This window comes from Nanorana parkeri, unplaced genomic scaffold (assembly GCF_000935625.1).
Source record: "Nanorana parkeri isolate BGI_ZX_2015 unplaced genomic scaffold, ASM93562v1 scaffold487, whole genome shotgun sequence".
In the NCBI taxonomy this organism is placed as follows: Eukaryota; Metazoa; Chordata; class Amphibia; order Anura; family Dicroglossidae; genus Nanorana; species Nanorana parkeri.
In genome coordinates, this window is record NW_017306755.1 from 358,349 (window position 1) to 373,102 (window position 14,754).

At 42.2% G+C, this 14,754-nt stretch overlaps 1 protein-coding gene across 2 annotated transcripts in view; it reads right to left on the minus strand.

Annotated features, from left to right (window-relative positions):
• The window catches only part of LOC108790600 (cadherin-18-like), a 544,420-nt gene that overhangs the window by 32,899 nt on the left and 496,767 nt on the right, over positions 1–14,754 (minus strand). The gene's annotated exons all lie outside the window — the stretch shown is intronic.

The window sequence follows — 14,754 nt, forward strand, 5'->3', positions numbered from 1 at the left end:
GAAGTGAGCCATTTTGGTTAGACGGTCTACAACCACCATGACAGTGTTGTGACCCGAGGAAGGAGGCAAGTCCACCACAAAATCAATCGACACAGAGTCCCACGGTTTCTCAGGTATGGGTAAAGATGTTAAGAGGCCATAAGGAGATTTTTTCCCATGTTTACATGTGGCACAGACATGGCAGGAGGAGACATATTCTTTCACCGTCCTGCTCATCTGGGGCCACCAGAACTGACGATGCACGAGATCTAGGGTCTTTGTGACACCTGGATGACCTGCTAGGGTCCCGTCATGTAGAAGTTTTCGTATTTTGACGGTTAAAGGAGGAGGTATGTACAATTTGGTATCTTTGTACAGGAACCCTTCACTGTCGCGTTCGAGTCCCTGCGGAATCACTGAAGGGGTTGAGGCTAAACACTCCTTTAGTTGGGTCTTTAGACTAACGCTGGCAAGGACTAGCCTGTCAGATGCTATCACAGAGGAAGGAGATCGAACGGGTAGGTGAGGTTCCGTCATTCGGGAGAGAGCATCCGCTTTCCCGTTCTTAGTGCCGGGCCTGTAGGTAATTTGGAAATTTAATCTTCCAAAGAAATGGGGTGAGGGATAACTGCCCACTGTACGCTCAGCACGCCTCTCCCTTATACGTCGGTCAATCGATATGGCACGCTGCATGAGGGCGTCGAGGGAACACGGCATCTCAGAGCGAGCCAGTTCGTCCTTTAATGTCTCAGAGAGACCCAGTCGGAACTGGTTCCGGAGACCGACATCGTTCCACTCGGTCTCCGGAACCAGCGCTGGAACTCGGCTATAAAGTTCTCCACAGGACGTTTCCCTTGTTTTAGGGCCCTAATTGCTGTTTCAGCAGTGAGCTGCTTTCCGGAGTCCTCGTAGAGGAGAGACATAGACTCAAGGAACTCTGGGTTCCCCAGTCAGGTATGAGATAACCGTGAGGACTTTCACCCTGTCTGAGGGGTAGGTGCGAGGACGGAGGTCAAACATTATCCTGCAGGCATTTACAAACTCCCGGTACTTTTTTCTGTTCCCCGAGAATGGTTCAGGGGGGCAGACTTTTGGCTCAGGTGCCTCTCTCTCTCTTGGTACAGCTGCGTTCAGAGTCATGGTCTCACGCAACTCCTGATTCTCTAGTTGCAGCTCCTGTACGGTTTGGGTTAGGTTTTCTACCCTCTGGGTAAGGGTAACCATATGGCCTGCTAGCTCCGCTGGATTCATATTCGGGTTCTATTATTCTGTAATGCAGTGTAGCAATTCGGGTGAATCTCAGCTGCGGAGGCTATACAGGTGTAGGGGGTTCCCTAGGGTACGGCGTCAGGGTCAAGCTCCAGGCGTCACTCTCAGAGTCTTAAGCGGAGAGTTTGGAGCTCTACCATCATATGCCGCAAAGCAATCAAAAGGAGTAAAGGGTCACAGTAATATAGCGTACCCTGTGCAGCAAACAGTTGTAGGCAAAAGTAACTTGAAAATGAAAATCACTACTTCCCCTTTAAGGAGTAAGAGTCCAATGGTAATAAGGCAACAGAAAAGCAAAAGGTAATTTAGAGTCCAGTAACAGTTATGGGCAGCAATCTTCCTAGCAGACTCTACACCATAAATACTTGCTGTTTGTGGGGTTATTCAATAGGTTGATCCTCTCAGTCCTTAGTTCTGTGGTCCAGCAGCAGGAAGCAGGCTGTCAGCTGGCGTTTCTCAATGAATAATAGAACGCCATACTGACCTGGCTTCCTGCTATTTAAGAGGATGTGAGGGGGAGGAGTCGGTGATGTTTTCCTGCCCCGATGCGTTCCACGCTGGAACGCATCGGCGATGTTACTTCCGGGTTGCGGCTGCGTTCCACCCCGGAACGCAAGCCGCGATCGTAGCGTGTCCTTTGCGGCTGTGTTCCTTAGGGGGACGTATGCCGCGATCCTTACACATGAACTCTAAAGAAACACTCATGGTTATTTAAAATGGACATCCTTCCTAGATTTCTATACTGATACCAAACCCTGATACCTATTAAAATACCTATGTGTTTTTTTTAAACATTATGATCACTGCTAGTGCATTACATATGGAGGAAGAAAGTAACTAGACCCAAAATAAGGGGGGGGCTGGTCTTCCAAATATGAGGGTTTATTATACAGCGGCAGTCCTCAGCAGAGTGTCGGATTGTTTTTTTAATTCGAATACAAAGCTTTGGGTCGCTGTAGAACAGGATCTGATGCCAGTACCGTTAGTAGCGATCCCATGGATTCAACCAAAGAATAGACCTACCCTTAAAACTATGTCGCCATTAACTCAGGTATTTCTGGAGGTATGGGACCGGTCAGTACAGAAACTGCAGATTTCTTCATATGTGGGTCCTATGACTCCTATCCTGGGAAATAAGGACTTTCCACCAGGTTTGGAGGTAACTCATTTCTTGTGTTGGACACAAGGAAAACCTTCCCCAATTGCACAGGGCCTGACAGAATGGGGTCCTAAATCGTTGGAAGAATGAGTAGGTGAGATGGGACAGAGGGGCACTCAATGATTAAGTTATCTTCAGCTTAAATATTTTTATCTTAATCTGTCATCAGGGGCATCATTGAGGAGGCCACTAACACCTTTAGAAGACCTTTGTATGAAAAGCAAAGGGGGCTCACATATTCTGTCAAGGCTGTATAATATTCTTATATTACATATGTACCCCTCTTGCCCTTTTGTTGTAAAAGAATGGGAGAGAGAATTAGGGTATCGAGTTGGGTCGGCAGAATGGCATAAGGCCTTTCTATTAGTGTTTAAAGCGAGTGTAGATGCGAGGACGCAAGAAAGAAATAAGATCTTTATGCAATGGTATAAGTGCCCAGATTGTATTGCAAAATATTCTACATCTGTACCAGAGATTTGTTGGCGTTGCGGGAAAGAAAAGGGGACCATGCTACATGTTTGGTGGGCTTGTGGAAAGTTGAAATACTATTGGCAAACTATCTTCGAGATAATAAATCATGTGGTAGGAGGGGGGATCCCTGAAACACCGGAGGTCGCTTTATTCTTAATTATCCCAGGATCAATTAAGGCAGTAAGGAAGGGGGTACTTAGATTTCTTGTAGCGGCAGCCCGAGCTCCCATAATGAAATTCATCACAGATACCTGCAATTAAAGACTGGATAATAGAAGTAAATTATCTAATGTGCATCGAAGAACTTTCTGCTAAGCTTAATGAGGCCACTCAGGTCTATGAAACAATATGGAGCACATGGAAGGAATTTCTAACCTCACCCAGGTTATGTGGATTTCTTGAAAAAGAAATGAAATCGAGATCAGACTTCTAGAGTGTACCCCATTTGTGTGTTTTGTCTTGTCTTGGCTGATGTTGTCTTGTATTGCCCTGTTTTGTTGGTTGTTTGTTATTAAATGTAAAAAGCACATAGGAGCTCTTGGATCTAGAGCAGTTGGACATAGAAGAGCTCTCCGCTTCTCTCTCCGAGAATGTATGGCATACTATATCTTGCACATTCAAATATTTACGTACACTTATCAAGGTATTTAGTGGAGGGGTGATAATATCAATGTAAGTATAAAAGGATATGATTAGAACATATAAATAATGAAAGATTGTGAACGAGGGGGAAACGAAGCTGGATAAAGCTTGGGTATGATATACATTGGAATTTTTTTATGGATATAAGGCAAATGTATAATTGTTTGTTTGGAATAAAATAAGTCTAATAGTACAAGTACAACAAGCAGCTAATACATTGCAAAAACATGTTGTTTGTGGCTATTTGTTTAAAATAACTATTAATATTTAATTCTGAAGGTCATGTACCTTTAGAATTTTTATTCCAAAATCATGTTGATCAAGTCATTAATGACAACATTTACAGACATTTATATTTATTGCCATAGGTCAGCTTGTAAGCATAGCATTGACAGTTCTAATTGAGTGAAAACCCTCTGTAATTTGAATTTAAAATGCAGTCTATAGAGATGATTATATCCAAAATAACTATACTTGTACTTAGTACTGAGAAAATATATACAGAAAAACTGAATACAAGCATTTATTGCAATGCAATGTCACCTGTGAATAAAGTCTGAATGAATTTGTAATATGGCATGTTACTAGAAAGGAAAATAGCCACTCTATAAAAAGAGGAGAATTTAGATTTTTCATAACAAGCAGCAATGGAGGCAGTGGTATTTTTATGTTCTCATATTTTCCTTTAATTTCTCTTCAATTTCCTTTTAGCTCCTTTACTACTGTGAAATTATGCATGCTGTTTTCAGCTGTATTTAAAACTGAAGTTTAGTCTTTTTTTTTTCATTATGTAGCCCCAGAGACATAACCTAACACCCTGTGGTGTGTCCCATGTCCTGGTGGCTGCTGCTTGTTGTAGGAATCCTTCAACAAATGCAGCGGGATACCCCCTACTAAGCTGATTTTCTGGAGCTGTGTGAGTTAGCAGCAGCCCCTGCCATATATATATATACTGTGTATGTGTAATAAATACACTATACTGCCAAAAGTATTGGGACACCCATCAAAATAATTGGATTCAGGTGTTCTGTGAAATTTCCTTGCAATTAAATATTCCATGGTCAACTGTTAGTGGTATTATAACAAAGTGGAAGCAACTGGGAACAACAGCAGCTCAGCCATGAAGTGGTAAGCCATGTAAAATGACAGAGTCAATAGCTACAAACCTCCAATGTTCATGTGGCCTTCAGATTGGCACAACAGCAGTGTGTAGAGAGCTTCATGGAATGGGTTTCCATGGCCGAGCAGCTGCATCCAAGTCTTACATCACCAAGTGCAATGCAAAGCATCAGATGCAGTGGTGTAAAGCACGCCGCCACTGTACTCTAGAGAAGTGGAGACATGTTCTCTGGAGTGATGAATCACATTCTCTGTCTGGCAATCCGATGGACGTGTCTGGGTTTTGCGGTTTCCAGGAGAGCGGTACTTGCCTGACTGCATTGTGCCAAGTGTAAAGTTTGGTGTGGGGGGATTATGGTGAGGGATTGTTTTTCAGGGGTTTGGCTTGGCCCCTTAGTTTCAGTGAAGGGAACTCTTAAGGCATCAGCATACCAAGATGTTTTGGACAATTCCATGCTCCCAACTTTGTGGGAACAGTTTGGGGATGGCCCCTTCCTGTTCCAACATGACTGCGCACCATTGCACAAAGCAAGATCCATAAAGACATGGATGAGCGAGTTTGGGGTGGAGGAACTTGACTGGCCTGCACAGAGACCTGATCTTAACCCGATTCACCTTTGGGATGAATTGGAGCGGAGACTGTGAGGCAGGCCTTCTCGTCCAACATCAGTACATGACCTCACAAATGCGCTTCTGGAAGAATGGTCATACATTCCCATAGACACACTCCTAAACCTTGTGGACAGCCTTCCCAGAAGAGTTGAAACTGTTATAGCTGCAAAGGGTGGGCCAACTCAATATTGAACCCTACGGACTAAGACTGGGATGCCATTAAAGTTCATGTGTGTGTAAAGGCAGGTGTCCCGATACTTTTGGCAATATAGTGTATATGTAATAGTACAACTTCTATGAGTGGACAAGAAAGCTGTAAGGGGCAGGCAAGCAATACAATTTTTGCAGACTCACACTGGCAGTGACTGCTGTTACTCTCAGTTTGGAAATGTACAATTTTACCGCTTATGCTAAAAGAAGTAACAGTTCTTACCACACTCTCCCCCTGCACCCCACCTTGGAATTGAATTGATACTTTAAAAGAGCTGCCACTTCTCTTCTCCTGGGCAAGGGGGATTCTTTTGGATCTAAAGACTGTGAAGTGAAGTGATGAGTATAGAGGGAGTGTAGCAACAGCTCCCACATTAGAACCTAGAGCAGAGACTTTCATATTTTAACAAAAAGGGGAACATGCAAAGATGTGGCTATGTTCAGAATTAACCAATCACATTCAAACTGATGTTAAATAGTAGTCAATACACACCTGCCATCAATTAAAGTGACTCTGATTAAGCCCTATAAAGTTCAGCTGGCCTAGTAGGATTTTTCTGACATTTACTCTAAAGGTGCCCATACACCTGCCGCTTATCGTACGATAATCGTGGGAAATCCCGCGATCGTACAATAATCGGCAGGTGTATGGAAGGCGTGCAACCGTTTCTACTGTACGGTCGCAGGTCTTTTGTCTTAGGAGCAGGCTCGAAAACCCGCCGAGAATCGTACGATTGTTGGCGGGTTTGTGGCCTGCTCGTAAGACAAATGCCGCACGGGCTGGTGTGGGCAAGGGCACACTGCCCATTCAGCATTGCAGTCCATCGGAAGCCCACCCCTCAGCGATGATCGCAAGTACGATCTGCCTGTCCAAGATGGGCAGATCGTACGTTTTTTAAATTACCTTACAACCATCGCAAGACAAAAGCCTTGCAATGGTTGTAAGGTGTATGACCAGCTTAACAGCAAAAGGCATGGTCCACAAAGAGCTTACAAAGAATCAAAGGGATCTCATTGCTGGAAGGTATCAGTCAGGAAATAGTCAAAAAAATTCCAAGGCATTAGATATACCATGGAACACAACAACAACAAGTTGAGAAAATATGGCACAACAATGACATTACCAAGAACTGGAGATTCCTCCAAAACTGATGAAAAAACAAGTAGAAAACAGGTCTGGGAGGCTGCCAAAAGGTCTACTGCAACATTAGAGGAACTGCAGGAATTTCGGGCAGTACTGGTTTTGTACTATATGTGACAATATTCTCCTGCATTCTTCATATGTCTGGGCTGCAAGGTAGGGTGGCAAGATGGAAGCCTTGTCTTACTAAGAAAAACATCCAAGCCCGGCTACAGTCTGACAAAAGCCGGAGGGAAAATGTGTGTGGTCTGATGAGACCAATGGTAAACTTTTTGCCCATAATTCCAAAAAGTATGTGTGGTACAAGAATAACACTGAGCATAACCAAAAGAACACTATACCAAAAATGAAGCATGGCGGTGGCAGAATTATGCTTTGAGAATGTTTTTGCTCAGCTGGTGAACTAATGTCCCCCTAATGTCACCTAGGGACCCCCAGAGAAACTGATGAAGCAGAGATCTGCTTCATCAGCTTCTCACCGGAATCTGTAACCAGAGAGTGACACTGAATTCAGGAAGTGATGTCATATACATCACTTCCTGCATTTGGTGACCAAGAAGAGATCAAAGGGAGATCATGTACTGATCTCCCTTTGATCTCCACTGACACTGGGCACAGCGGATCTCGGGACTGGCAGTGGCGGTGGTGACTGAGGTATGAGGGAGGTGCACACCAGCATCTACTGCAGGTTATCGGGCGTTTCTAGAGATGCCTGATCGTTTGAATGTAAACAGCCATTGCTGGCTGTTTACATTGCTAACAGTTCCCCACTTGTGTGCGTGCCGAGCCCCGCGCACGAGCGGAGGGAGGGGCAGGTCATCTTAATACACCCTCCCGCTCCTACTAGTTCAGGAATGGCCATGGACGGGAGGTGGTTAAGACTGAGGAGTCAGTGCTGGATTGGAGACAGGCACCAGCACTGAAGGGACAGCTGAAAACTACAGGATAGTGATCGGATCAAGAGGCATCATTCAAGGTAAGTCCTTACACTAACATTGGGTGGGGGGACATTTTATCCTTTAATGTCACTTTAATTATCTAACTTACCTGCACTGCTTTGTTGAATTTGCTTTATGTAGTATATATGGCTAAGGCATAGTAACACACTGTTATGAAGAAAGTATCCTGATTTTCTTAATAGTCTGTGAGGGTGACTCTAGGGAGGGACATCCATAATTCTTCCTCCATGCTTGTCACCCCCTCCTTCCAAAGACCAAAGAGTTTGTGATTCTTTAGCTTACATGGTATCTATATAAGCGCAAATATCAGGACTTCCCTAAGTAACTTTTTACACTAAAGATGTTATGCTGGGTACCTGTAACATTTTTAGATGAAACATATAGCTGTGCTTAATTACTTTGTAGCAATTATTATTACCCAAAAATTATATATTGGAACATATCAATGTGATGTTGAATTTGTTATTGAATTCAAGCCCCATGTTAAGTTGAGAGACTAGTAACAAGCATTATTGCTATTTACGATATATTGTGGCTGAATTGTCAGTTTTCACAGACCCTGTTTTAAATGCCATTCAAATATTAGACTCAACTTTTAATAGAATTACCGGTAAGCGATTCTCACATAAACCTCCCATTTTGTTTCTTAATCGTACTTAAATGCATCTTTCTATAGTAATTTCTTGTGCTTAAATCTGTGCTCATATGGATCTAGTTGAGATGAATTATGATTATATGAGCAGTAGCATGTAAGTGACTGTCATGGATCAGCAGATAAACTTTTCCGACAAGAGCAATTTATTTTACAGCAAGCTTTTACTATCACTTCATTTTATCTGTTAAGATATAAATTAAAGAGCTATATATGTAACTCTTTATCCATTACTAATAATATATTTTTTCAGGGTCTTGTGCATTAGCTCTCAATATGCAACTTGTTGAGTTTGAACAACATACTAGTAACCATTAAGAGGGTCCAGTTGCAGATTTAGGTGAAAAATCTAAATCTGACATGACCTATTTTCTGCTGCCACACACCTTACTCAAAAAATGAACAGTATAAGACATTGCTCATAACCTAAACACCATGCACCAGATAAACACCAGACAGGCAGTGCATATATAGGAAAACTATATTATCTGTGAAAAGATTTATAATTGTTTTAGCCACTCTTGTGAGTTAGTGACCCATGACATGGTTCATAAGCAGGTTATCTCCGATAGAACATTAAAGCTCCTTGAGGTGAATAACTAAACCACACTGAATGTATGATCATTGTATATTAGGACAAGCCACTGAGAATCTCAGTCCAGTATAACCCATCTGCTCATCACTAGTCATCAGCAAAGATACGCAAACCAATCCACATCAAGTAAGATCTAATTTAGATGCTTGCTTCATGTATGTCAAACCATAAATTTTGTTCAAGTTTATAACCCTCTACCCCCTTATCTGTACTTCAAGTAACCCCCTGCCTTTTTTTTTTTCTAAAGTTTGCACCTTGGCTAACAGATGTATTTAAGCAACCAAAATCCCATCTACAGCTCACCGCAGAGCATTGCTTCCACCCTCCCCCCCATGGTTCAGTTTATCTTTATAGAGATACATCAGCACTTGACTCAAGGACAATTCAGCTGCCCAGCAGCTGTTATTCATTGACCATTCTCCCAGATTTCAATGCTATCCTGTTTTAACCTCTTCCCTACCTCTTCCCTTTCATTGTTGCACCCGTTTCATACCTACTACTCCTCATTCACTTTAGTGTCTCATACTTCCTCTGCACACCATGCGTTCTCTACCATTGCTTCTCACAATTGTGGCTTCTCTACTTAAACTGTATTTCCTTTACCCCCCTCTCCACCACACAATTTATATATTTCTCCTTCTCTCCTACCCTCTCCCTATTACTGCACTCATCACCTCCTGCTCATTCTGAATACACATTCTAGGGTTACCTCCAAGACACTTGGGCATGTCCGCTCATGTAAAACGCCCTCTCATCTCACTTCCCTCACACTACTGCTTCTCCTGACTTCAGGGGATATCTCTCCCAATCCGGGCCCTCTCTTTTCTAATACTCTTCCTCCAAACCAGTACTGCCTTTCCTCTGGCAGCAGCTGCAATCCACGCACCCTGATTTCTATTCCCCTGCTTCCTAGAATCGGTCCTTCCTTCTCATGTGCCCTTTGGAATGCACGCTCTGTCTGTAACAAACTCACTGCTGTCCATGATCTTCTTATCTCCAATTCCTTTAACATGCTTGCCGTCACTGAAACTTGGCTTCAGGAATCCGACTCTGCCTCCCCTGCTGCCCTCTCCCATGGTGGCCTACATTGGACGCACTCACCCAGATCCAATGGAAAATTGCTATGGCTTTATGGCTCAAAAAGTAAAAGGAGGGTCTGGATTTCACATATCTGTTAATGCATAAGAAATCAGGACAGATCTCCTGATTATTTATGGATATTAAGATATTTAAAAATAAACACAAGGTATTAACTCAGTACTTTCAAAATTCAAAAGTGAGAGTTTGCTAAAAGACCACATACAAGGATATGTAGAAATGGAGACAATGTATAATACATGATGAGATATTGAAGTTGTCAAACAAATCTGCTTCCCTTTTATGATGAAGTAAGCAGAAAATCAGACAAAGGGTTTGCTATGGATGTAGTGTTGGGTTTTGCTAAAGCATTTGATATGGTTCCCCACAGGTGGCTAATGTTTAACTAAAAATGTAGTTCGACTTTTGCAGCCAAATTGGGATATCAACTATTTTATGTTTGTTATTTGTTCCCCTTTACCCTGCATAACTTTTTAAGTGCTTTATACTTGCTAAAAAGTTTTGTTTACTCTAATGAATCCTGTCTGTACTGTTTTGGCAGATCTCATTATCATTTGCAAACTAGTTTTGAACACTGTCCTAACAAAGGGTTAAAGCCTTTAAGATATTGTGTGTTAAGAGAAGAAGCTCAGTCTGACATTACTGTATAGTTTCACTCTCAAACTGTGTGGAATCTGTACAAAGGCCTTAACCAAAAGAAACAGCTAAAAGGTAGGTATGCTGTGTGAATGGGACCACATAAACATATAGGGGCCTATTCACTAAGCTGCCGTAGACAGCCGAGTGAATGACCGACCTAAAGCGAAGTGAGCCGAACGCTGTTCGGCTATTCACTTCAGGCTGGTACGGCTGATTTCAGCTGAATATTGGCTGAAATCAGCCATACATCGGGTGGCTTCGGGTCGGCCGAACATGCTCAGCAGTGACAGCTAGCTCCGTCCAACAGTTTTCTATTGGCAGGCGGTTCTGCTGCCGTAAAAAAAAGAAAAAAAACTCTCCCGGGCGCTCTGGGAGTCTCCCGCTCCCGGCCGCCCAGGAGAGAAACACTGCTTTTTCTTTCTTTATTCTGACACGGAGCCGTGTCAGAATAAAAAAAGAAATTTGACCAAGGCTCAGCCGAGCCGAATAGCCTGTACAGCAGCCCTTCAGTTCTACTGAACCGAAGGGGTCCTGGGGCCGAAGCTAGCCGAAGGATTGGCCAAAGCTATGGCTAGATCCTTCGGCTGCTTCGTGAATAGACCTCATAGTGGTTTTCTTAAACTTGACTTCAAAAGTGGATCTACACTTTAAGGTCAATATGCTTAAAAATGGGTAAACAATGGTTTAACATGCCCTGTTATCAAAGATGCATTGGGGCTGCCATCTCTAGCCTCCAGAAAAAAATCTATTTGCTTGACTATGTCTGACTTGTGAACTACACACCTAAAACAAATGTGTTTTAAATTTCATATTGGATTTCCAGCAACCAAACCTACACTTATATGCTGTATTTCTAAATGAACAAGCAATTTTCATATTTTCTTTGATGAACTATTACAATCTGTGTTAACAATAAACTTTATGAAGACTGTTATGGTCTCTGGAGTACAGAACGCATGTTTCAAAGTTCTTAGGTTAGCCTGATAGAATGTAGCAGCTTCACTATTTTGTCTATTCATGTCTATATAATTTTGCAGAATTACAGAGCACTAAGCTTTAACGATTTGGACCAGTTTTTAGACCCTTTTAACAGTTCATTCCTCCTTAACCTTCATTATTAAAATGTGATGCCTATCTGGTTGTAGAACAAATAGTATTATGTTTACAGAAAAGTTATTTTAAAAAATAGATAACAATAAAAACACTTGATTCACAATTGGTTACATATTATACAGTATGTTGAAGGAGTTGACTTACTAAAGATATACGGTACTTTATCATTGTTGTATACAAGACACAGCAAAACTCAGTTTAGCATCAACCTACTTTAAGTCATGTTTCAAATTCATTTAACAGTATTTTAAAAATCCATACCACTCTAAAACCCTAACGGTTAACAAAAAATCATAATAAATAATCACTCTAATATCCACCCCACAATAAACTTTTTAATGGAACCCCCATAATTAATTAAACTATCCACTGCACACGGGAACATTTTTTTTTTGCTAACCTATGTGCGTATGTGTTCATATTTTTGTAATCTACCAGTAGGATAAGAAACAAACAATGAATTCTCTCGGTGTGTATAATCATTGCTGATCTTAAAAGGCACACTATTAAAGTCAACAGGCACTAAATCTTATAAATCATTAATAGCCATTTTCTAGGCTAGTAAGCAAGGAATTAACAATGTGCATGGGGGCTAGGTAGTACCCTGGAGGGCATGTACATGTAGCTGACAGCATCTTTAATAATCAGTGATGCTGGCAGTAGGGGGAGACTAATGGGGATGCCGAGGGACTACTTCCCTATAAGGTCTGCCTCCCTTATGACTGACAGCAGGCAGTGGGGAGATAGCAGGTTGTCTGTTGTCTATGGAATCCTGTTACAGCTTGCTGTCAATCCTAAGGGAGAAGGACCTGATGGAGAATTAGCTTGTCAGAATTCCCCATCAGGCCCCACCAAGTGTTAGCATTATTAGTTGCTAAGGGGCTGTTTGTTATGCAGCTAGCAGCATCTTAGCAATCAGTTACTTATCCCCTTCCCCTTTGCTTACATAGCTAGGGATTTCTGGCCATGTAAGGGAATGGGCCAGTTTGCTAAGGACATGGTGGATGCAGACACCTGCCACTCTCTTAGCAACCATTGATAACAGGATGCTTTCATATATAATAGTGTTATAAATACAGCTATTATATATGATGTTCAGCTCCCAACGAGCATGGTAAATATTCGGCATTTGGACAAATGCCCAAATCATTAAAATGTTTAGCTCATCCCTAATGACAGGTTAAAAATCTGAGTAAATACTACAGTTAATTGACTAGCACATGCCATCTGGCCCGGATGCTTTTACACCATCAATCCTTACTGTCCATACTAAAGAATAATTGGTTGATAATTCTTAGATAGGTCAGCAGATACAATTTGATTTTTATCTGCACCATTCTTAAAATGAGCAAAAAAGAGATTTAGCTGATCTGGGACAGAGGTATAAACCAAGGGCGCATTGCTACTTTTTTGTAATTGATTGTGTTCTAAATACCCTGCTACATAGTAGAGAAATCATTACCCCTAAATATATTCTCAATGCACTGTTTATAATCTCTTTTAGAAAACCTTATCCAGATTAGACCTAGCCTCCTTATAGACCTCTCTATCCCCTGACATTAGTGCCATATCCCAAGATTTTAACTGTCCTTTACCTCCTTATTAAACCATTGTTTCTGATTAGTTAATACTTTTATCTGTTTCTCTAAAATTACATTTCCAATACAAAATGAGATATGGCTGAGAAATATTTGTGTACACCTGCTCCAATCTTTTACCCTTCTTTGTTTTAATATCAACATTTTAATAAAATTTCACCAATGTCGTTTTAAGATTGCAGTAGTTAAAATCACCCACAATAAAAATACATTACAGTTGCATATTGATTTCCTTGTAAATAACATCATATACAATTGTCATGGCTTGCGTCACATTAGCTTATGGGTGCATATAAAGTCAAATAGGCTGTGCACTTTGCAAGAGAATGTGTACTTTTCATGGAAAGTTTCCCTTTAGCTTAGGTAAAGCTCTGCTGACCTCCATCATCCAATCATGTGCATGTGTTTTTTGCACATCATTAGGTATTCTTTGCAAACTAAAATTTCCTCACATTCACAAAACTAAGGTAAACTTTAGGAGATTCTGAACTGCATATGCAGCTGTGCAAATTGTTTTTGCTATTCAAAAACAATGGGGTCTATTCACGAAGGTGCCGAAGGATCTAGCCATAGCTTCGGCCTATCCTTCGGCTAGCTTCGGCCCCCGGACCCCTTCGGTTCAGTAGAACCGAAGGAGTGCTGTATGGGCTATTCACTATAGCCCGTACAGCTCCCGAATGTGGCCAAGCAGCTCAGTCAAGCCGAACGCATATGCATCGGTTTGGCTGAACCGTGTTGAAAGCCGAAGCTGGCCGAGCGGCCAGCCGACAGCCTGCTTCTGACAGCTGGGTGGAGCCAGCCATGATCTTACGGCTGGCTCCGGCCACTTGCAGAGAGATCAGGGACACTGATCTCCAAACAGCTAACTCTCCCTGGCGCCCTGGGAGTCTCCTGCTCCCGGCCGCCAAGGATTGAAACACTGCTGTTTCTTTTTTTTCTTTATTCTGACATGGAGCGATGTCAGAATAGAAAAAAAAAGTTCCCATTGAAATGCATTGCTACCTACTATTGGCTATTTCAATTTGCAATGGCCAATAGTAAACTAGCATTGTACACGCCCTCTGCTGCAGTTCTCCATCAGGTCCATCGGCAGAGGGCGGGTACAATGCTAGTTTACTATTGGCTATTGCAAATTGAAATAGCCAATAGTAATGTAGCAATGCATTTCAATGGGAATTTGTTTTTCTTCTATGTTGTCATCGCTCCGTGTCAGAATAAAGAAAAAAAAAGAAACAGCAGTGTTCCTCTCCTGGGCGGCCAGGAGCGGGAGGCTCCCAGAGTGACCGGGAGAGGTTTTTTTCTTTTTTTCACTCTTTTTCTGTTCTGCTCGGTCCCTCTGAGGGACCGAGCAGAACAGCCGAGCCGAATGCCGCTCAGCGGCATTTGGCTATTCACTCACTGCTGTTCGGCATCTATAACAATAGGCAGAACAGCAGTGATTAGGCTGCCGGAGGTTCGGTTCAGCCGATCCAGATGTTGGATCGGCTGAGTCGAACTC